The 22,921-nt window shown below is 42.2% G+C and overlaps 1 pseudogene; it reads left to right on the top strand.

Moving 5' to 3' along the window:
- Positions 1-9,076: 9,076 nt before the first annotated feature.
- Positions 9,077-14,396, top strand: LOC128263657 (uncharacterized; annotated as a pseudogene).
- Positions 14,397-22,921: the final 8,525 nt, after the last annotated feature.

Raw genomic sequence — 22,921 nt, forward strand, 5'->3', positions numbered from 1 at the left:
GAAGAATGGCTACAAAATGGAATCATCGAAGAGTCTGACTCCGAGTTCACAAGCCCCGTAGTAATGGTAAAACAACGGGACGGCTCTCCACGACTCTGCGTTGATTTTCGAAGGATCAATAAGGTAATCGTTAAAGACCATTTTCCCCTACCTCATATTGATGATCAACTAGACCGTCTACAAGATGCAAAGATTTTCCACACGATCGACGTCCGAAAATTTACGTCCTTTGTCACATAAAATGGACAATATCAGTTCCTGAAGGTGCCCTTTGGCCTTTCGAATTCGCCTGGCGTTTTCCAGCGTCACGTTAACGCTATTTTTCGGCAGCTGACTCGCAAAGGCATTGCTTTGCCATACATCGATGACGTTATCATACTATCCAAAAACTGCGTAGCCAGAGTGCAGTATTTGGAAACCCTACAACCCTACACCGCACAAGGATATACAAATTACAAAACAATACTATTAGATAAGTTTATGAATTATAAATGTGTTGGAATTATAAATGTGTTGGCGTGTTGGAATACCCCTATTCCTTATATAAAAATACCTTTTTCTAGTACTTATTGCTATATTCCAAATACAGTATACCTATCAGCAAATGCGATATTTATCATAGGCCATTTCTACTATCAATAGACTTTTATATTTTTGCGCTTTCCGGGGATTTTTTTTCGAAGTTCATTTTCACTGAAAACTGCCTTCGTTCTATCAGAAACAATACTTCCTCAGTTGACTGGCATTCAGTTTTTTCGCATGTTAGTTTGAAATTGTGTTATGATCACTTTTTAGAAGTTCTTTTAAACATTATTAAAAATATTGCACAAGAAAGGGTGCAAAAATTTATTTAAGCTGCCTTGGTATACCTATAATAAGTTTATAAGTTTAAAAAAAAATTCTTAGTAACTCGTGAGTCGATGGGTTTCAATAGGCATTTGCAACACAAACGATAATTTGCGTTTTTAAATAAATGTCTTTACCATCAGTACATAACAGACATCGAGAGCGGTCTCAAACTCAACCCCAAATCTATTTGGAGGTTTGTCAGATCTAAGAAAAACGTTTCTTCAGTTCCCTCTGTTATGTACCTTGGAAATTTAACTTCTCATTCTGATATAGAGAAGACTACAAACTGAAATTAAAGACGAACGACGAGGATGAGCAAAAAGCGAGAGTTGGCTTTACGCAGACGACGAGAAGACGGAGAGTTGAGTTCGAGCCTTTGACGAGAGTGGTTCCAAGACGATAACCAAGAACGTGAAGACGAGAGAGCTTGTTCAATTTAAATTTTGCTAAAGTGTCTTTCTATTTCTAATACTTTATAATTAATCAATAAACAATACTAAACTAAAATCCCACATTTGGGGGCTAACCGGGATATGTGGATATGTGGATAAGTGGATAAGTGACTAGTGAAAACCTGAAAAAAAAAACATGTGTGTGGTTCGATCTGCGTAAACTTCTAGAACTTTATTTCGTCGCTGTAATTTTACTTTTTTGAACAAACATGAGCCGTTTAAATGATTTCATAAGTGAAAATTTGCGCAACAGCAGAAAAGAGAACATTGTTGCTTTGCACAAATACGTGTTTGAAAGAGCGGGAGATCGAAACAACCGCCAAAGACTTCGAGACTTTTCCGGATTCGATTTTGATGAGACCTCGGAAAATTATCAGGCGAAAGTTAGCTATATACAGCAACATCTAAGCTGAACGGGACTTAGCATCGATCTGCAATGTTTTAAACATAACGTACAACGTTGATGACGTAGGACTTCACATATTTCGCAATCTGTTGCAAAATAGGCTTCTCGCACACAACCAAATCGACTCATCAGACGACGAAAACGAAGATGTCGATGTGTTTGAGAGCGGAAGAAGTACAAGAATCGACATGACTGAGGAAGAAAACAGAATGCAAAATGCGCGAATTTCTGCGAATAGTGCGAATCAAGAACCGAAAACTTTTTGCAAAGACCTGGCAATGCCGCGTTTCGCCTTTAGCTTCCGCGATTTAGAAGACTCAATTCGTTTTTTCGACGGTACTAACTCAATATCTATTGAATCGTGGTTAACTGAGTTTGAAGAACAGGCCGAGATCATGTGCTGGAATCAGGTGCAAAAGTTAATATTCGCGAAAAAATCTTTGAAAGGAACTGCAAAACCATTTGTAATGAGAGAGGACTAAGCACTTGGAAAGCTCCTAAATTTCTCTCTTAAATGAGTTTTAAACTGTGGTAAGCAGCAAGCAAATACACGAACAGCTAAGCAAAAGTAAACGCGATAAAGAAGAGTGTAGTTTCGCTTACCTGTACCGAATGAAGGAGATGGCCATTTGTGGTGAAATTAGTGATTCAGTTTTAATACAGTACGTAATCGATGGCATAGACGATCATCCAATTGACAAAACACTTCTATACGGTGCCAGAAATTTGAGTGAGTTCAAAGAGAAGTTAAAAAGTTACGTCATAAAAAACGAAAGAGAAAAAGTGTACGACCGTGAGAAACCCAAGCGTAGTGAGGAAATGTTTCACAGCAAGAAAGGTGCATCAGTGAACAAGAACTTTAAAAAAGAGGTTACCTGTTATAATTGTGGTAAAAAAGGACACGTTTCGAATAATTGCAAAAACAAAGAACGAGGTACAAAATGCTTTAAGTGTAACCAGTACGGACATATTTCACGCAATTGTGACCAAAATGCAAAAGCTGAGAACAGTAAAGTGAACACGCATAGAGTGCAGTCGAAGAGCAGTTTGCGAGCAAGGAAATTACTATTGCTAACAAAAAGTGCGTGGCTCTCTTCGACACCGGTAGCAAGTTCAGTCTTGTCCGCGAAGACTTGTATGACGAAATTCGACGACCGAAGCGCAAAACTGTAGTGTATCGCTAATTGGTTTCGGGAGTGAGCGCGAAGCAAGCAAAATAAATCCTATTGGACATTTCAAAGAGACCATTCAAATTGACAAGGAATCGTTCCTTTTAGATTTTTATGTGGTTCCAATCGGTTGCATGGTCTTCAAATTGATTGTTGGTGAGGAACTTTGCTTACATGCTAAGATTATTTTCAATCGTGACGGTTTGCAAGTGCGTAAAATGCCCAGTGACGACGAACAAAAAAACGATTTCGTAAACGTAATGCAAATTGATATGGCTGAAAACAATAGTGAACTTAATATTAACGAGCAAGCCAGTGCGTTCGCGAAAGCCGAAGTTCGCAAAATAGTTACCAACTACAAGCCGCTTCACACAAAAACAACTAAAATCGAGATGCGCATAGTTCTAAAGGACGATACGCCAATTTTTGCCAGACCAAGACGTTTGCTGAGGCGCGCCTAGTAGAAGAGCAAGTAGAAGAATGGCTACAAAATGGAATCATCGAAGAGTCTGACTCCGAGTTCACAAACCCCGTAGTAATGGTAAAAAAACGGGACGGCTCTCCACGACTCTGCGTTGATTTTCGAAGGATCAATAAGGTAATCGTTAAAGACCATTTTCCCCTACCTCTTATTGATGATCAACTAGACCGTCTACAAGATGCAAAGATTTTCCACACGATCGACGTCCGAAAATTTACGTACTTTGTCACTTAAAATGGACAATATCAGTTCCTGAAGGTGCCCTTTGGCCTTGACGCCTGGCGTTTTCCAGCGTCACGTTAACGCTATTTTTCGGCAGCTGACTCGCAAAGGCATTGCCTTGCCATACATCGATGACGTTATCATACCGGCTTTGAACGAAGAAAATGCAGTACTCAATCTGAAGGAGGTTATTGACACCTGTGCAGAGTATGGTCTTGAGCTGAATCTTAGAAAATGTCATTTTCTAAAAACGCGAGTACAATTCCCTGGCCATATCATTGAAAACCAAAAGATTTATCCAACACCAGAGAAGAGTGAGGCTGTGTCTAAATTTAAATCTCCGCAAACTTTGAAGCAGCTGGAAAGTTTTTTGGGACTTACAGGCTATTTTCGGAAATTCATTCGAGACTATGCTATTATATCTTACAGACCTGACTAAGAATAATACCAAATTTTTTATGGGTCCGAAAGAAGAAATGTCCGTTAACAATCTGAAGAAGATATTGACCGTAAATCCAGTTCTGAGCATCTACAATCAGAAACTCGAGACTGAAGTACACACCGATGCTTCCATTGACGGATTTGGGGCAATCCTTTTGCAGAAATCCTTAGACGACGGTCAGATGCATCCAGTACATTTTATGAGCAAGAAAACCACTGAAGCTCAACGAAAATATACCAGTAACGAACTTAAGATTCTTGTAGTTATTGAAGCACTAACCAAGTTTAAAGTTTACTTGCTAGGTATCCACTTTAAAATAATAACCGACTGCAGCGCTTTTACAAAAACTTTGGACAAACAAAATCTTTGCACAAGAGTCGCTCGCTGGGTCCTATTTTTACAAGAGTATGACTATGAAGTAGAACATCGATCTGGAACTCGTATGAAACACGTGGACGCCTTGAGCCGTTACCCAGTCATGACAATTGTTGACCAAAGTTTATCATTAGGTATTCTAAAAGCGCAGGAGCAAGATGAACATCTCATAGCGATACTTGATATTCTCAACGACGGAAAAGAAGCCTACAATGACTATTTTTTAAAGGGTGGCATTCTTCACAAATTAGTCAGTGACGCTGAGTTAGTTGTGGTACCGAGAGACATGCAGGGTCATTTTGCGTCGAAGAAAGTTAAGGATCTGATCAGAACGCAGTACTACATTCCAGGTCTTGAGGAAAAAATTCAGAAGGTCATAGATTGCTGCATTCCATGTATTCTGAGCAATCGCAAAACAGGTAAACAAGAAGGACTACTGCACCCTCTGGACAAAGTAGACGTTCCTCTACAAACCTTTCATATCGACTTTTTAGGTCCGTTAGACTCAACCAACAAGGATTACAAGCATATCCTAGCAGTAATTGATTCCTTTACAAAATTTTGCTGGTTGTACCCGACTAAGTCGACTTCATCGAACGAAGTAATCCAAAAACTGCGTAGCCAGAGTGCAGTATTTGGAAACCCTACAATCATCATCTCGGATAGAGGATCCGCATTTACTTCGCAGGACTTCTTAAAATATTGCGACGAGGAAAACATTAAACCCATCAAGTCGACCACAGGACTTCCACGCGTGAATGGGCAAGTCGAGAGATTGAACTTCGAAGAGGCGAGTATTTTATCACAAGAACAACACTATGCCAAACGATTCACCATAGAAATGCTACATATCATAATGTCAAATGTGAATTGTTTTCTGTTTGTTAAAAATATTAAAATCGTTGTAATTATTTTATAGTTGTCCGGTTGTCTATAGTTTTATAGACGGTTGCCGAAGTGCAACCGAAATATATTGACAAAATTACCAAAATTGAAATAATTTTGTGTGATCTCGAGCCGGCTAACAATTAATATGAAAAATGTTGAAGTTATCAAATTTCACGAATTCAGGGTCGACACAAGTTAAATTCGGAAAAATAAACCGCTAGCAACGAATATTTCCCGTAAGAAGCCAAATTCCCGTTGTTGCTCTCTAAAAGCTCACAGCTCGTCAGATCCTATGTGTCATATCTGCACGTTACGAACTGTCACGCTGGCCCACAAGCTCTCGTAAGATGTCTGCGCCAGAAAAATATGGCTAGTTAATGCTTAAAAAGTCTTCCGACGAACAGTTGGGTCGTGCATGCGCTGCTTTTGCTGCAAGCCGCAACTCTTGACGCAGATATACTTCGAGCTCTCCGTTGCTGATGTTTTTTTTTTAATGAAATATTTTCGTTAGTTCGTAACACATAAGTTACTTAAATTTAATTGTTTGAAAAAAATATGTAAGACTGATCTGATCGGGGTTTTCTGGGTTTCCCCACATCCTTGCAGCGATTACTAGATCAGTTAATTATTCCCAGAATGCACACCGCACAAGGATATACAAATTACAAAACAATACTATTAGATAAGTTTTTGAATTATAAATGTTATTTTTGATTTTAATCCTTATACAAAAAAATCTTTTCTAGTACTTATTGCTATATTCCAAATACAGTATACCTATCGCCAAATGCGATATTTATCATAGGCCATTTCTACTATCAATAGACTTTTATGTTTTCCGGGGATTTTTTTTGAAGTTCATTTTCACTGAAAACTGCCTTCGTTCTATCAGAAACAATACTTCCTCAGTTGACTGGCATTCAGTTTTTTCTTATTTATAATTGGTCTAGCTGTTTGAATTTTTTCATCTTTTTGTTTTGCTCTATCTGTCGTCTTCAAGAATAGCATCGAAAGAGACAGCATGATATTCATTGGGTATTTCAGCGTAAGCAACGTGCAAGCGAAGCTTTCCTTAAACTTTTTTTAAGCTTATTAAAAACAAGTTTTAGTGCAATGAATGTGCTTAATAAAGGCATTGACTTCCATTTAACAACAAAAAGTATATGTAGTATGTGTTGTGTTTTGTGTAAATTAATATTGTATTTAGTACATAATTGTGAGCTTTCCTGGTTTGTCTTTTCTGTGTTTGGTTAGAGTTTAAGTTTTGATGGCATTCTTCGGCACAAACACATTTTTCTAGAATTTTGGTACAAGATTCAAAGCGATAGCTACTCTAGAAGTATTTATGGCCGCGGCTCCGATACAAGCCCGAACACTGTGCCGCAGTGAGAAATCTAAGCCCACCAGAAAGCATCCGGGAACTACGACGTTGTTTAGGGATGGCCTCGTGGTACCGGAGATTTGCTCCTTACTTTGCATCAGTGCTCCAACCAATGACAAACCTTCTAAGAAAGAACCAGAAGTGAACCTGGGGAGAAGAGCAGAATGCCCAGATTTGACTGAGAAAATGACTCTTCAAACCGATGTTAGTCATTACGGACTAGGCGGTGTTTTGACCCAGACAATCAACGGACATGAACGAGTGATAATCTACGTGAGTCGCAAATTAGACGCTGCCGAGCGATCGTCTGGGGAATTCGCAAGCTCAGATGCTACGTCGAAGGTTACCGTTTCAACGTAACTTAGCGCTTAAATGGCTGGACCATATAGAGAACTCCAAGGAAGAATAGCAAGATGGGCGTTAGAACTCCAGCAATACGAATACGACTTCTAGTATCGCCGAGGGAAATACAGCGTAGACGCCGACGCTCTGTCTCGACAGGCGCTATAAAGACTCCAGCTGATCACGACAGAAAACCATCAGTGCAAGTGGATTCAACGCAAACGACTGGACATCAAGGATAACCCACAGAAGTTTACCGATTACGTCATCGAAAACGGTGAGCTGTATCGCCACTTAGGACATCGCCCCGACGACCAGGACTACATACCATGTGTTCAGGCCACGAAGGAGCACCCGGTATTCCCGGCTTTCCGCTCTCCCCATCTGCTCTCCGCTCTCACCCAGCTTCCCTTTTCCCCACCACGAAGTCTCCATGAAGTCTCCACTGCGCTCTCAATAGCATTAGAATAACACCAAAACACCTACGACTCGTCATTCAACTACAGGACCTGTGTACCTTCCAGGACCCTCCAGAGGACTCGGCCATCCCCCTCTACGTTCATTTTTGATCCTTCAGCCGGATATTTTTCTTTTCGATCCTCTTCAACATACAACAGCAAGATAAGTACGAAAAAAAAATTATTAATTGCCGGTCTCCAGCAAGTGTTTCGAATATACAATTTCGTCTTACTTTCTGGATGATATTCATGTCAAATCAAATTCCGATTTCAATCCGACATTACGGCAATCAATACCTTCAAATTTGTGTGCGGCCATCTTAATCGTTCCCCCCTTTGTGCATATTAATGTACAAAAATTCTAAGTCCAGTTGGCCGTGCATCATTCATACATCAACCTGCAATTTTCCAAAAAATTCCTACGAATAATTTTACAAACTCCTAAATTAAAAAAAAGTGTTAATTTTTTGCGCGTGCCACAGTGAAAAAATATAACAATTTTCAATTAAAGTGTTCCGGCAATATTGGCCCCCATTCGTTTTTGTTCTTTTTCACTGTGTAGAGCCTCCGCTCACAAAGTTACATTTTACATTCACATTTACATACATTCTACAGTCCACTTATCTCCAAAACAAAAAAATCACAATTACAAACAATACACATACCCGCCGGCAAGAAATATTAACTATGTTTCACCTCTCCTGGTAAAAAATTACATGCAACCATACATTTACATTTTTCCCGTCGGCGCTGCAAATAAAATACAAAATTGTCCAATCGCAGATCTCTGATTTACTTACATTTTAGTCTCTGAGCGAAAATACATATTTGCAGAGGCTTCAGACTTACAAATTTTTTCTCTGAGCGAGCACACATACTTACAGAAGCTTCATACTTACATATTTTTCTCTGAGCGAGTGTACATATTTACAGAGGCTTCATACTTACATATTTTACTCTGAGCGAAAATACACATTTACAGTGCAGCCTCTTACATATGGTTATTCGACCAAATTACATATATGAATATTTGATTTCAGCTATTCTTGGGCGGAGGTGCAGAAAGAAACAGGTGGCTTATGCACAAAATCAATATTTGTTTTTTTTTTCTCGTCTGGGTAATTGAAAAATTCCAATTCCAATTCCAACATTCCGGAAAAGCCCGAGTCCATAAAAAACTCCGAGATACTATATTCATGGGCGGAGGAGCAAAAAGAAACAGGAGGCTTTTGCACAAAAATCAATATTTGTTTTTTTCTCGTCTGGGTAATTGAAAAATTCCAATTCCAACATTCCGGAAAAGTCAGAGTCCATAAAAACTCAAAAATACAATTTTTTCAAGTAGCGTGCCCCATTCCAATCGTTCCACACACATACAATTCCGCATATTTGATTTTTTTTCTCGTCTGGTTAATTGAAAAATTCAAATTCCAATTCCAACATTACGGAAAAGTCAGAGTCCAAAAAAAACTAAAAAATACTATTTTCAAGTAGCGTGATCCATTCCAATCGTTCCACACACCTACAATTCCGCATTTTTTTTCATCCAAACTGACACAAACATAGTGTGGCGAGATCCACAGCTATTCGCGAGCGTTTTTTGGTCTTAGTATGCCCGGTGGAGACGATAAGAAAAAGGTATCTGCTTCCCCCTTGAGCAAAACCAAGTCCACGCTCTCGCCGCTGGCAACCAAAAGCTCCAAGAGCCCACCAAGCATCGTGGTGAAGCCGGCTCGATCCATACAAAAAATGGCTTCAACTGCTTACGAGTTAGCTTTAAATAAGTTCATTGCGGTCTCAGATCGTCTAAGCGATCTCGAAAGCAGAACCAACACTCCTGGGAACGAAACTCCAAGTCCGTCGGGAGCAAGTCCGAGTGTTATGGGACAAGGTGGAGAAAGAGTTCGACGTATGCTCAGAGTGCATTACGGCAGCAGGCGAGGATGCAGCTTCCACATTACCCATTCTCAAGTCAAAGTATAACTACTGTTATACAGTGTATGAGAGATACGCCGCTCAGCTCACAGATATAATCCAACAGGGCACAGCTCCGCCAGCTCAAGCTCAAGCCCCTGCCCAGAACTATATCTCCTCTGGCTGTCGGCTGCCTCCGTGCGACACATAGGTTTTCTCAGGCGATTACCTACGCTGGCCCACTTTCCGGGACCTTTTTACAGCGATAAATATAAATAATCCAAGGCTCACGCCTGTGGAAAAGCTGTTCCACTTAAACGCTAAAACGAGCGGTGACGCGCATGCCATAATCGCAAATTCCCCTCTCACCAACGATGGCTTTCGCTCAGCTTGGGATAACCTAACTGAGCGGTTCGACAACAAGCGATGTCTAGTAAATAGCCAGCTTAAAATCCTCTTCAACCTCCAGTCGATTTCGCAAGAATCTTGGGCAGCTCTAAAGGAACTGCAAACTACGATTCAAGGCTGTCTGAACGCCTTGGAACTGTCCGGAATCCTGATTACAGATTGGGACTGCATTCTTGTCTATATGTGTTTGTCAAAGCTCCCAAAGCTTACACTTTCCTTATGGGAGCAGTCCTTGCACGATAAAGCCGCTATTCCAAAATGGGTTGACCTGAACACCTTTCTCACTGAGCGGCATCGAACCCTCGAGGCCATAGATGACGTGCGACCTTCTGGGTCAAGTCATTCGCAGTCCAAAGCAACGAACGCTAGCGGGTCTTTAAGCAGAATAAATTCTTATGAGACTAAACCGAGACGTTGCGATCTGTGCTCAAGGGAATGCCACCCTATACGCACTTGTCCACGTTTCCTCCAAATGACAGTAGATGAGCGGGCCGCCTATATCCGAAACAAGCAATTGTGCTTGAACTGCTTTGCCCGAGGGCACTAGCTTCGGGACTGCACAAGCACCCACAGCTGCTTCACCTGCCGCAGTCGCCACCATACGCTGCTGCACCGAAGCAACCCTTTTGACAGCCCTCCAAGTCGGCCTGATGTTCCCATGTCACGACCAGCAACTTCGACAGAAGGCTCAGCTGCTTCCGATGACCAGTCGGGAGTGCAAGTCTGTTTTGCGTCAGGTGCAAGATCGGTTCTGCTGGGGACAGCCATCATAAATATTTGCCACCTGGGTTCGAATTTCCAAGCTCGCGCCCTTATCGACTCAGGATCCGAAGCAACATTTGTGACAGAACGTCTGTTCAATCTTTTCAAATTACCCTTCCAAGTCGTCCAAGCCCAAGTCTCAGGCTTAAATCAGAAAGTTTCCGCCCAGTCCAAGAAGCTCTGTCATTTTACAATCAGATCTCCAAGTAGGCCCGCTCTGCAGTTAGAGACGTCAGCCTATGTCCTTCCTCAACTGGCAGGGAATCTGCCTTCCTACCCAATTCCACAAGACTTTCTTCGAAATCTTCCCGATTTACCATTGGCGGATCCGAAGTTTTATGAGAGCGCACAGATAGATGTTTTGATAGGAGCCGACATTCTGCCTTCGGTTCTCCTAAATGGGGCAAAAACCAACATCTGTGGCTCCCTCCTTGGACAAGAAACAATTTTCGGGTGGGTGCTCTCTGGGCCAGTATCCGCTTCCACCCAGAGTCAGATTGCCACCTTCTCTACGCAAATTTCCCAAGCGTACGACAATGGCTTAGAAAAAATCCTCACCAAATTCTGGGAGGTGGAGGATCTACCAATAAAGTTGGTAAAGGAATCCGATTCCGTCTGCGAAGATAATTTTCTCCGAACGACCACGAGAGATGCGAACGGCAGATACGTCGTAACCCTACCTTTTCGCGACCCGGAACATCCAGGGTCAGGGTTAGGGTACTCCAGGTCGTTTGCGTTATCTCAATTTTTGAGAAACGAGCAACGCTTAAAAAGAGACATTCCGCTAAAGATACGATACGACTCAGTGATTCCAGAATATCTGGATCTGAACCATATGAGAGAGGTCTTTCCTACCCACGATTTCGCCAGCTACTACCTTCCACATCATGCCGTACTTAAGCCTGAGAGCACTACTACAAAGCTGCGCGTAGTATTCAACGCATCCAGTCCTTCTGCTAATGGGGCCAGTTTAAATGATATCCTTCATGCTGGCCCAGTCTTACAGTCCGACCTTACCATTCAAATCCTAAAGTGGCGGTATTTTCAATACGTGTTTAGCGCCGATATTGAAAAGATGTATCGGCAGATCTGGGTAGATCCGAAGCACACGCCTTTCCAGCGGATATTGTTCCGTAATCCTGATGGGGACATCCGAGAGTTCGAGTTGAAAACGGTCACCTTTGGAGTCAATTGCGCTCCGTACCTGGCCATTCGCGTGCTTCAACAACTGGCAACTGACGTACAACACAGCCATCCTAAAGCGAGTGATGTCATTCGTCATTTTATGTATGTAGATGATATCCTAGCTGGCGCCGACTCTAAAGAAGACGCTCGGCTCTCGATTCAAGAGCTACAAAGTGCCCTCAACTCCGCTGGGTTTCCATTGAGAAAATGGACGTCCAATCATAAGGATATTTTGGCTCACATTCCGAGTGACCATCTCCTGCGCTCCGATTTTCTGGAGATCGATGCCGAAAGCACGGCAAAAACGCTCGGTGTCCGTTGGAAAGCCACATCTGATGAATATTTCTTTGTTCCGCCCGAATTATCCGATGAATCGTCCCTTACAAAACGCCAGGTTCTGTCACAAATTGCCAAATTGTTTGACCCTGCAGGGTGGCTCGCGCCCTTCGTAGTGCGTGCGAAAATCTTCATGCAGGAGATTTGGCTGCAGGACCTGGGGTGGGACGACGAACTTCCAAGTGATCTGTGTCTGAGATGGCAGAGCTTTCTACAAAGCTATTCTGCCTTAAATCGAATCCGCATTCCAAGGTGGGTCTCCTTCCGACCAGAATTCAGAGTCGAGCATCACGGTTTTTGTGACGCGTCTCAAACGGCATACGGTGCTGCGATCTATGTACGAGTGGAAGTGGGGCATACGACTACGGTGCACCTTCTCACTGCAAAGACGCGAGTTGCGCCGGTAAAAACGGTATCGCTTCCCAGATTAGAGCTTTGCGGGGCCTTGTTACTGGCTGAAATGGCAGCAAGTGTTCTTCCGAGTATGCCAATACTCACATCCGAACTCTTCTGCTGGACAGACTCCACCATTGTGCTCGCATGGTTAAACAAGCCAGCTTGCCAGTGGACTACTTTTGTTGCCAATAGGGTGACCAAGATTACCCAGTCTACAAAGGCCGAGAAGTGGTCGCATGTTCAATCCGAACACAATCCCGCAGACCTGGCCAGTAGAGGGGTAGCACTTCAGGAATTGGTCGACAATCCTCTTTGGTGGCATGGTCCCGCATGGTTGCAAAAGCCACGCAGCCAATGGCCAAGTCAGGGCGACAATTCCCCAGCGACCGAGCTAGAGAAACGTCCCCTTAAGTCCCACGTCGCAACTATTCCGTCTGAAGATTTCCTTGACCGTTTTTCCAAGTTCGACAAAGCACTGCGGGTTCTCGCTTATGTCAATCGTTTCATCCAGCGATGCAAAAAACAAGCAACACCCTCTGATAAGCACCTGCTAGCGGCGGAAATTTCCGCCGCGGAACGACTACTTATTCTGAATACTCAGCGCAGAGACTTCTCCCATGATTATTACTGCTTAAGTGAAAAGCGCTCTGTGCCTTCTTCAAGTTCTATCCTGAGCATGAACCCGTTCATAGATCAACATGGTCTGATAAGAGCGTGCGGTCGCGTGACGGCCTCCGACAGCCTTTAATATAATGAACGGCATCCAGTTATCCTTCCATATAGCTGCCCACTTTCTCGCCTACTTGTCCAGTTCACTCATCGCATAACCCTCCATGGCGGCAACCAGTTAATGGTACGCCTCATTCGGTCAAGATACTGGATACCAAAACTAAAGAACTTAGTAAAGGCAATAGTAAACTCCTGCAAGGTATGCGTGATCTACAAGAAAAGGCTACAAACACAGTTGATGGGCACTTTGCCGAAAAACCGTGCGTCGCTCTCCCGACCATTTACGTACACGGGAATGGACTTCGCCGGCCCATTCGAAATTAAAAATTATACCGGAAGAGCGTGTCTCATAACAAAAGGATATGTGTTAGTGTTCGTTTGTTTTTCCACCAAGGCCATCAACTTAGAGCCTACCTCTGATCTCACGACCGAGAAGTTTCTCGCCGCTTTCGCTCGCTTCGTTTCCCGGAGAGGGTGTCCTCGACAAGTCCAGTCTGACAACGGAAAAACCTTCGTTGGCGCTGCCGCCTTGCTTTCTCGCGACTTCCTTCAGGCTGTAAAAGAGTCTGTGACAGATGCCTATGGTCATCAGCAGCTCACCTGGCAATTTATACCTCCGGGAGCCCCTCACATGGGAGGCCTATGGGAAGCTGGTGTTAAAAGCTTTAAAACACTGTTCTATAAGTCCACAGCCACTCGAAAATATACTTTCGAAGAGCTTTCGACGCTTCTGGCAAAAATTGAAGCTTGCCTAAATTCCAGGCCACTCTCCCCTATGTCCGAAGACCCTACCGAACTCTTGGCCCTGACACCAGGTCATTTTCTTGTTGGAGGACCTCTCCTGTCTACCGTGGAACCAGAAGTCAAAGGGGACACCAGGTCTATGATCAACCGCTGGCAACATCTATAGGCTCTCCATCAGCAGTTTCGTATGCGATGGAAGGAAGAATACCCTAAAGAACTTCACAAGCGCAATAAGTGGCAGGCCCCCGCGAAGAATCTTCACGTCGGCGACATGGTTGTCATAAAGGACGAGAATTTGCCTTCCAACGAGTGGCGGCTCGGCAGAATTAACTCTGTCTTCCCAGGAGCCGATGGCAATGTCCGTGTAGTGGACATCCGCACGGCACGCGGGGTTGTCAATCGTCCAATCACCAAAGTCGTACTTCTGCCTGTGGAGCCTTCAAAACTTCCACAATAAATTGGCCCACATTTTTTTAGTCCTAAGCTGTTATCCACAATTCCTAATATGATTTCCCTTTATTCACCTTCATTCATCCATGATCTAGATCAGAAAAATGGCTCCCCGAACACGCACCGAAGAACCCCTGGACGGCAGACGTACTCGAGGTACTAAATCCTACCGTTGCCGAGTCTGCAAGGGAGTCCATCCTCTACGGAAGTGTAGCAGGTTTCTGAAGCTGAGCGCTGAGAAGCGGCTTCGTGCAGTCTTGGTAAACAAGTATTGCTCGAACTGTCTTGCCCACGACCACTCGAAAGCTGACTGTCGCAGTGGAAAATGCAAGAAGTGCCAACGGAACCACCACACGCTGCTGCATATGCATGAGCGGTCTAATTCTGGGCAGCGTTCGCGCCGGCAAAATCCGCCAAATCCCCCGACGCCTACGTTAAGGCAGCGCTCAGCCTCCCCTACACCAGCTCCGTCGCTTTCATCGCTGCTACAACGTCACAGCGTCAACGTCCTTCCGACTGCTTCGGTGATGGTGAAGACCGGAAGCAAGACTTTCGAGACCGCAGCTTTAATCGACCCTTGCACACCAGTGAGCTGCATCGACGCTTCTCGGGCCGCCGCATTTCGGTTGCCAACGACCAGTGTTGGTGACGACAAGGTGTGCAACGCGACGATACAGTCCAAATGGGGGACGACCAAGATGGAGGTGGTGTTCAAAGTCGAGCCCAAGGTGGGCATTCGCACACCGACTCGGACACTCAACGACGCCGTCCATACCAAATTTAAGGGCATACAGCTCGCGGATGAGCGGTTCTATCTTCCCGCCACAATTTCTGTCATTCTTGGGGCGGACGTGTACCCCAAGGTGATCCAGTCGGGGTTCCTGATGGTCGACGAAGGACTGCCGGTCGCCCAGAAGACGGTTTTTGGGTGGATCATTTCCGGCGCCTGCCACCAACCTTAGAAGCCATCTTCTTTTGCAACGCTAGCGATTGCAAGGGGGGCGGAATGTTCAGGCCACGAAGGAGCACCCGGTATTCCCGGCTTTCCGCTCTCCCCATCTGCTCTCCGCTCTCACCCAGCTTCCCTTTTCCCCACCACGAAGTCTCCATGAAGTCTCCACTGCGCTCTCAATAGCATTAGAATAAGTTAGAATAGTTAGTTCGATTTTCATAGTGAATAAAAGTGGTTGCGCCCACACCCCTACCAAACACCGACACACCTACGACTCGTCATTCAACTACAGGACCTGTGCACCTTCCAGGACCCTCCAGAGGACTCGGCCATCCCCCTCTACGTTCACCATGGAAACTATGTGTGCCAAACGAGCATCGCCAAGGAGAATTACAAGAATGCCACGACGCGCCCACAGCAGGCCATATGGGGGTACGGAAGACCATTCTCCGTATCTCTCAGAAATATTACTGGCCGGGATGTCGGAGCCTATGTACGAAAATGTGTCTTCTGCCAAAAGTTTAAAGCAGACCAACGAAGACACGCTGGCATGATGCTCACGAGAGACGTTGAGGAACCATTTGCAGTACTATGTGCAGATTTCGTGGGCCCGCCGCCCCGTTCCAAGCAAGGGAACAACATGTTACTTGTCTTTTTCGATGGATGGATTGAACGAATACTAGGTCACTTCAGAGCACCGAAGAATATAATGCGATAATGGCACCCAGTTTACTAGCAAAGTATTTCGAACTTTTCTATCAGGTATAGGCGTAGAACTTCAGTAAAATACTGCACCCTACTGCCCTCGCGAAAACCCCACCGATAGGGTGAACCGGAAAATCAAGACGATGATCTCGCAGTATTTAGGCGACCAGCAGAAATTACACTTGCATTGAACTCCAGTGTCTCCGACTCGACGGGATATAACCCAGCATTCCTGCTATGCAATGTTGACAAAATATGTAAATTGAATAAGGCAATTTACGGAATCAAACAAGGCGCTAGATGCCGGTTTGAAGTTTTGAGCAAGCATTGAAAGACTGTCAATTTGCGAGCTCTTTAGAAGATCGCTGTATTTTTATTCTTGATAAAGGTGATATCAAGGAATATATTTCTGTGTTATTATACCTACGTTGATGATGTGGTAACAGCTACGGGGAACATGATATCAATGAATAATTTCAAAAAGTATTTAATGGAAAAGTTTAGGTTGACCGACCTTAAAGAAATAAGGCATTTTATTGGTATTAGAATACAAAATGTATGAAGATAAAATTTGTTTGAGTTAAGCTGCATATGTTAAAATAATTTTACATAAATTTAACATGGAAAATTGCAATGCAGTAAGTTACCAAGCAAACTAAATTATGAATTACTTAATTCAGATGAAAACTGGAATGCTCCATGTCGTAACCTAATAGGATGTATAATGTACATAATGCTTTGTACACGTACAGACTTAAAAACAGCAGTAAATATTTTAAATAGATATAGTACTAGTACAAATAATTCCATGTTGTGGGGGTGTTTAAAAAAGGTCTTAAGGCACTGTTGAAATGAAAATAATTTTTAAAATAAATGCAGCATTTAAAAACACATTAATTGGTTATGTAGATTCTGATTGGGGAGGTTATGAAATTGATACAAAAAGTACCACAGGGTATTTATTAAAAATGTTTGATTTAAACCTAATTTGCTGGAACACTAAGAGACAAAACTCAATAGCCGCCTCATCAACTGAAGCTGAGTACATGACATTATTTGAAGCTGTGGGAGAAATCTCTATATATATAACCTTGAAACTCCAATTAAAATATACGAAGATAACCAAGGCTGTATCAGTATAGCAAATAACCCCACATGTCATAAACCAGCCAAACATATTGATATAAAATAACATTTCGTCAGAGAGCAAGTTGAAAGTAATACAATTTATCTTGAGTATTTGCACAGAAAACCAACTTGCTGATATCTTTACGAAGCCACTGCCTCCTGCTAAGTTTTTGGAGTTACGAACTGAATTGGGATTACTGCACGATGACTGATCTACAGATTGCTGATGTTTTTTTTTTATGAAATATTTTCGTTAGTTCGTAATACATAAGTTACATAAATTTAATTGTTTGAAAAAAATATGTAAGACTGATCTGATCGGGGTTTTCTGGGTTTTCCCCACATCCTTGCAGCGATTACTAGAACAGTTAATTATTCCCAGAATGCACACCGCACAAGGATATACAAATTACAAAACAATACTATTAGATAAGTTTATGAATTATAAATGTGTTGGAATTATAAATGTGTTGGCGTGTTGGAATACCCCTATTCCTTATACAAAAATATCTTTTTCTAGTACTTATTGCTATATTCCAAATACAGTATACCTATCAGCAAATGCGATATTTATCATAGGCCATTTCTACTATCAATAGACTTTTATATTTTTGCGCTTTCCGGGGATTTTTTTTCGAAGTTCATTTTCACTGAAAACTGCCTTCGTTCTATCAGAAACAATACTTCCTCAGTTGACTGGCATTCAGTTTTTTCGCATGTTAGTTTGAAGTTGTGTTATGATCACTTTTTAGAAGTTCTTTTAAACATTATACAAAATATTGCACAAGAAAGGGTGCAAAAATTTATTTAAGCTGCCTTGGTATACCCATAATAAGTTTATAAGTTAAAAAAAAAATTCTTTGTAACTCGTGAGTTGATAGGTTTCAATAGGCATTTGCAACACAAACGATAATTTGCGTTTTTAAATAAATGTCTTTACCATCAGTACATAACAGACATCGAGAGCGGTCTCAAACTTAACCCCAAATCTATTTGAAGGTTTGTCAAATCTAAGAAAAACGTTTCTTCAGTTCCCTCTGTTATGTACCTTGGAAATTTAACTTCTCATTCTGATATAGATGCGGGGTGTGTCTGCTTTAAGGAGCAAGCATGCCATACGTTTACCCTAGACAACAACCTTTAAGCTGAACGAGAACTACGAAAGATGTGCGATCCAAAAGTAAAGACGAAAGACGAGAAGACTACAAACTGAAATTAAAGACGAACGACGAGGATGAGCAAAAAGCGAGAGTTGGCTTTATGCAGACGACGAGAAGACGGAGAGTTGAGTTCGAGCCTTTGACGAGAGTGGTTCCAAGACGATAACCAAGGACGTGAAGACGAGAGAGCTTGTTCAATTTAAATTTTGCTAAAGTGTATTTCTATTTCTAATACTTAATAATTAATCAATAAACAATACTAAACTAAAATCCCACATTTCGGGGCTCAACCGGGATATGTGGATAAGTGGATAAGTGACTAGTGAAAACCTGAAAAAGAAAAAAAACATGTGTTTGGTTCGATCTGCGTAAACTTCTAGAACTTTATTTCGTCGCTGTAATTTTACTTTTTTGAACAAACATGAGCCGTTTAAATGATTTCATAAGTGAAAATTTGCGCAGCAGCAGAAAAGAGAACATTGTAGCTTTGCACAAATACGTGTTTGAAAGAGCGGGAGATCGAAACAACCGCCAAAGACTTTTCCGGATTCGATTTTGATGAGACCTCGGAAAATTATCAGGCGAAAGTAAGCTATATACAGCAACATCTAAGCGAACGGGACTTAGCATCGATCTGCAATGTTTTAAACATAACGTACAACGTTGATGACGTTGTTTCGCAATCTGTTGCAAAATAGGCTTCTCGCACACAACCAAATCGACTCATCAGACGACGAAAACGAAGATGTCGATGTGTTTGAGAGCGGAAGAAGTGCAAGAATCGACATGACTGAGGAAGAAAACAGAATGCAAAATGCGCGAATTTCTGCGAATAGTGCGAATCAAGAACCGAAAACTTTTTGCAAAGACCTGGCAATGCCGCGTTTCGCCTTTAGCTTCCGCGATTTAGAAGACTCAATTCGTTTTTTCGACGGTACTAACTCAATATCTATTGAATCGTGGTTAACTGAGTTTGAAGAACAGGCCGAAATCATGTGCTGGAATGAGGTGCAAAAGTTAATATTCGCGAAAAAATCTTTGAAAGGAACTGCAAAACCCTTTGTAATGAGAGAGGACTAAGCACTTGGAAAGCTCCTAAACTTCTCTCTTAAATGAGTTTTAAACTGTAGTAAGCAGCAAGCAAATACACGAACAGCTAAGCAAAAGTAAACGCGATAAAGAAGAGTGTAGTTTCGCTTACCTGTACCGAATGAAGGAGATGGCCATTCGTGGTGAAATTAGTGATTCAGTTTTAATACAGTACGTAATCGATGGCATAGACGATCATCCAATTGACAAAACACTTCTATACGGTGCCAGAAATTTGAGTGAGTTCAAAGAGAAGTTAAAAAGTTACGTCATAAAAAACGAAAGAGAAAAAGTGTACGACCGTGAGAAACCCAAGCGTAGTGAGGAAATGTTTCACAGCAAAAAAGGTGCAACAGTGAACAAGAACTTTAAAAAAGAGGTTACCTGTTATAATTGTGGTGAAAAAGGACACGTTTCGAATAATTGCAAAAACAATGAACGAGGTACAAAATGCTTTAAGTGTAACCAGTACGGACATATTTCACGCAATTGTGACCAAAATGCAAAAGCTGAGAACAGTAAAGTGAACACGCATAGAGTGCAGTCGAAGAGCAGTTTTACGAGCAAGGAAATTACTATTGCTAACAAAAAGTGCGTGGCTCTCTTCGACACCGGTAGCAAGTTCAGTCTTGTCCGCGAAGACTTGTATGCCGAAATTCAACGTCCGAAGCGCAAAACTGTAGTGTATTGCTTATCGGTTTCGGGAGTGAGCGCGAAGCAAGCAAAATAAATCCTAATGGACATTTCAAAGAGACCATTCAAATTGACAAGGAATCGTTCCTTTTAGATTTTTATGTGGTTCCAATCGGTTGCATGGTCTTCAAATTGATTGTTGGTGAGGAACTTTGCTTACATGCTGAGATTATTTTCAATCGTGACGGTTTGCAAGTGCGTAAAATGCCCAGTGACGACGAACAAAAAAACGATTTCGTAAACGTAATGCAAATTGATATGGCTGAAAACAATAGTGAACTTAATATTAACGAGCAAGCCAGTGCGTTCGCGAAAGCCGAAGTTCGCAAAATAGTTACCAACTACAAGCCGCTTCACACAAAAACAACTAAAATCGAGATGCGCATAGTTCTAAAGGACGATACGCCAATTTTGCCAAACCAAGTTGATTGCCCTTTGCTGAGGCGTGCCTAGTAAAAGAGCAAGTAGAAGAATGGCTACAAAATGGAATCATCGAAGAGTCTGACTCCGAGTTCACAAGCCCCGTAGTAATGGTAAAAAAACAGGACGGCTCTCCACGACTCTGCGTTGATTTTCGAAGAATCAATAAGGTAATCGTTAAAGACCATTTCCCTTACCTCTTATTGATGATCAACTAGACCGTCTACAAGATGCAAAGATTTTCCACACGATCGACTTGAAGAACGGATTTTTCCATGTACCTGTCTCAGAGTCAAGCCGAAAATTTACGTCCTTTGTCACTTAAAGTGGACAATATCAGTTCCTGAAGGTGCCCTTTGGCCTTTCGAATTCGCCTGGCGTTTTCCAGCGTCACGTTAACGCTATTTTTCGGCAGCTGACTCGCAAAGGCATTGCTTTGCCATACATCGATGACGTCATCATACCGGCTTTGAACGAAGAAATGCAGTACTCAATCTGAAGGAGGTTATGGTCTTGAGCTGAATCTTAAAAAATGTCATTTTCTAAAAACGCGAGTACAATTCCTTGGCCATATCATTGAAAACCAAAAGATTTATCCAACACCAGAGAAGATTGAGGCTGTGTCTAAATTTAAATCTCCGCAAACTTTGAAGCAGCTGGAAAGTTTTTTGGGACTTACAGGCTATTTTCGGAAATTCATTCGAGACTATGCTATTATATCTTACAGACCTGACTAAGAACAATACCAAATTTTTTATGGGTCCGAAAGAAGAAATGTCCGTTAACAATCTGAAGAAGATATTGACCGCAAATCCAATTCTGAGCATCTACAATCAGAAACTCGAAACTGAAGTACACACCGATGCTTCCATTGACGGATTTGGGGCAATCCTTTTGCAGAAATCCTTAGACGACGGTCAGATGCAACCACTGAAGCTCAACGAAAATATACCAGTTACGAACTTAAGATTCTTGCAGTTATTGAAGCACTAACCAAGTTTAAAGTTTACTTGCTAGGTATCCACTTTAAAATAATAACCGACTGCAACGCTTTTACAAAAACTTTGGACAAACAAAATCTTTGCACAAGAGTCGCTCGCTGGGTCCTATTTTTACAAGAGTATGACTATGAGGTAGAACATCGATCTGGAACTCGTATGAAACACGTGGACGCCTTAAGCCGTTACCCAGTCATGACAATTGTTGACTAAAGTTTATCATTAGGTATTCTAAAAGCGCAGGAGCAAGATTAACATCTCATAGCGATACTTGATATTCTCAACGACGGAAAAGAAGCCTACAATGACTATTTTTTAAAGGGTGGCATTCTTCACAAATTAGTCAGTGACGCTGAGTTAGTTGTGGTACCGAGAGACATGCAAAGGCAAATCATAACAAGAGCTCATGAGCAGGGTCATTTTGCGTCGAAGAAAGTTAAGGATCTGATCAGAACGGAGTACTACATTCCAGGTCTTGAGGAAAAAATTCAGAAGGCCATAGATTGCTGCATTCCATGTATTCTGAGCAATCGCAAAACAGGTAAACAAGAAGGACTACTGCACCCTCTGGACAAAGTAGACGTTCCTTTACACACCTTTCATATCGACTTTTTAGGTCCGTTAGACTCAACCAACAAGGATTACAAGCATATCCTAGCAGTAATTGATTCCTTTACAAAGTTCTGCTGGTTGTACCCGACTAAGTCGACTTCATCGAACGAAGTAATCCAAAAACTGCGTAGCCAGAGTGCAGTATTTGGAAACCCTACAATCATCATCTGGGATAGAGGATCCGCATTTACTTCGCAGGACTTCTTAAAATATTGCGACGAGGAAAACATTAAACCCATCAAGTCGACCACAGGACTTCCACGCGTGAATGGGCAAGTCGAGAGATTGAACGCCACTATAATTCCAGTCCTCTCGAAATTAAGCATCGACGAACCAACAAAGTGGTACAAGCACGTCAACAAAGTACAGCAGGCGATAAATTCTACATTTTCTAGATCCATCGCCACACCGCCGTTCGAGCTTCTAGTAGGTACCAAAATGCGTACAAAGGAAGATATCAAGCTCCAAGACTTGATAAACAAGGAGGCGATTTCAGCGTTTAACGACGAGCGAAGTGATTTGAGAGTTAAAGCTAAAACTCAAATCTCGAAGGTACAAGATAAAAAAAGAGAAAATCCTATAACTTGCGTTGCAAGCAAGCTAATAAGTACGATGTTGGTGACATTGTCGCTATTAAAAGGACTCAATTTGGCAGCGGCCTAAAGCTGGAACCAAAATTTTTGGGCCCGTATAAAATTGTCAAATCAAAAGGCAATAACTCCTACGATGTGCAGAAGATCGGCAATTTGGATGGTCCAATTAACACCTGATGAAG

The sequence above is a fragment of the Drosophila gunungcola genome, unplaced genomic scaffold (genome assembly GCF_025200985.1).
Source record: "Drosophila gunungcola strain Sukarami unplaced genomic scaffold, Dgunungcola_SK_2 000010F, whole genome shotgun sequence".
Classification (NCBI taxonomy): Eukaryota; Metazoa; Arthropoda; class Insecta; order Diptera; family Drosophilidae; genus Drosophila; species Drosophila gunungcola.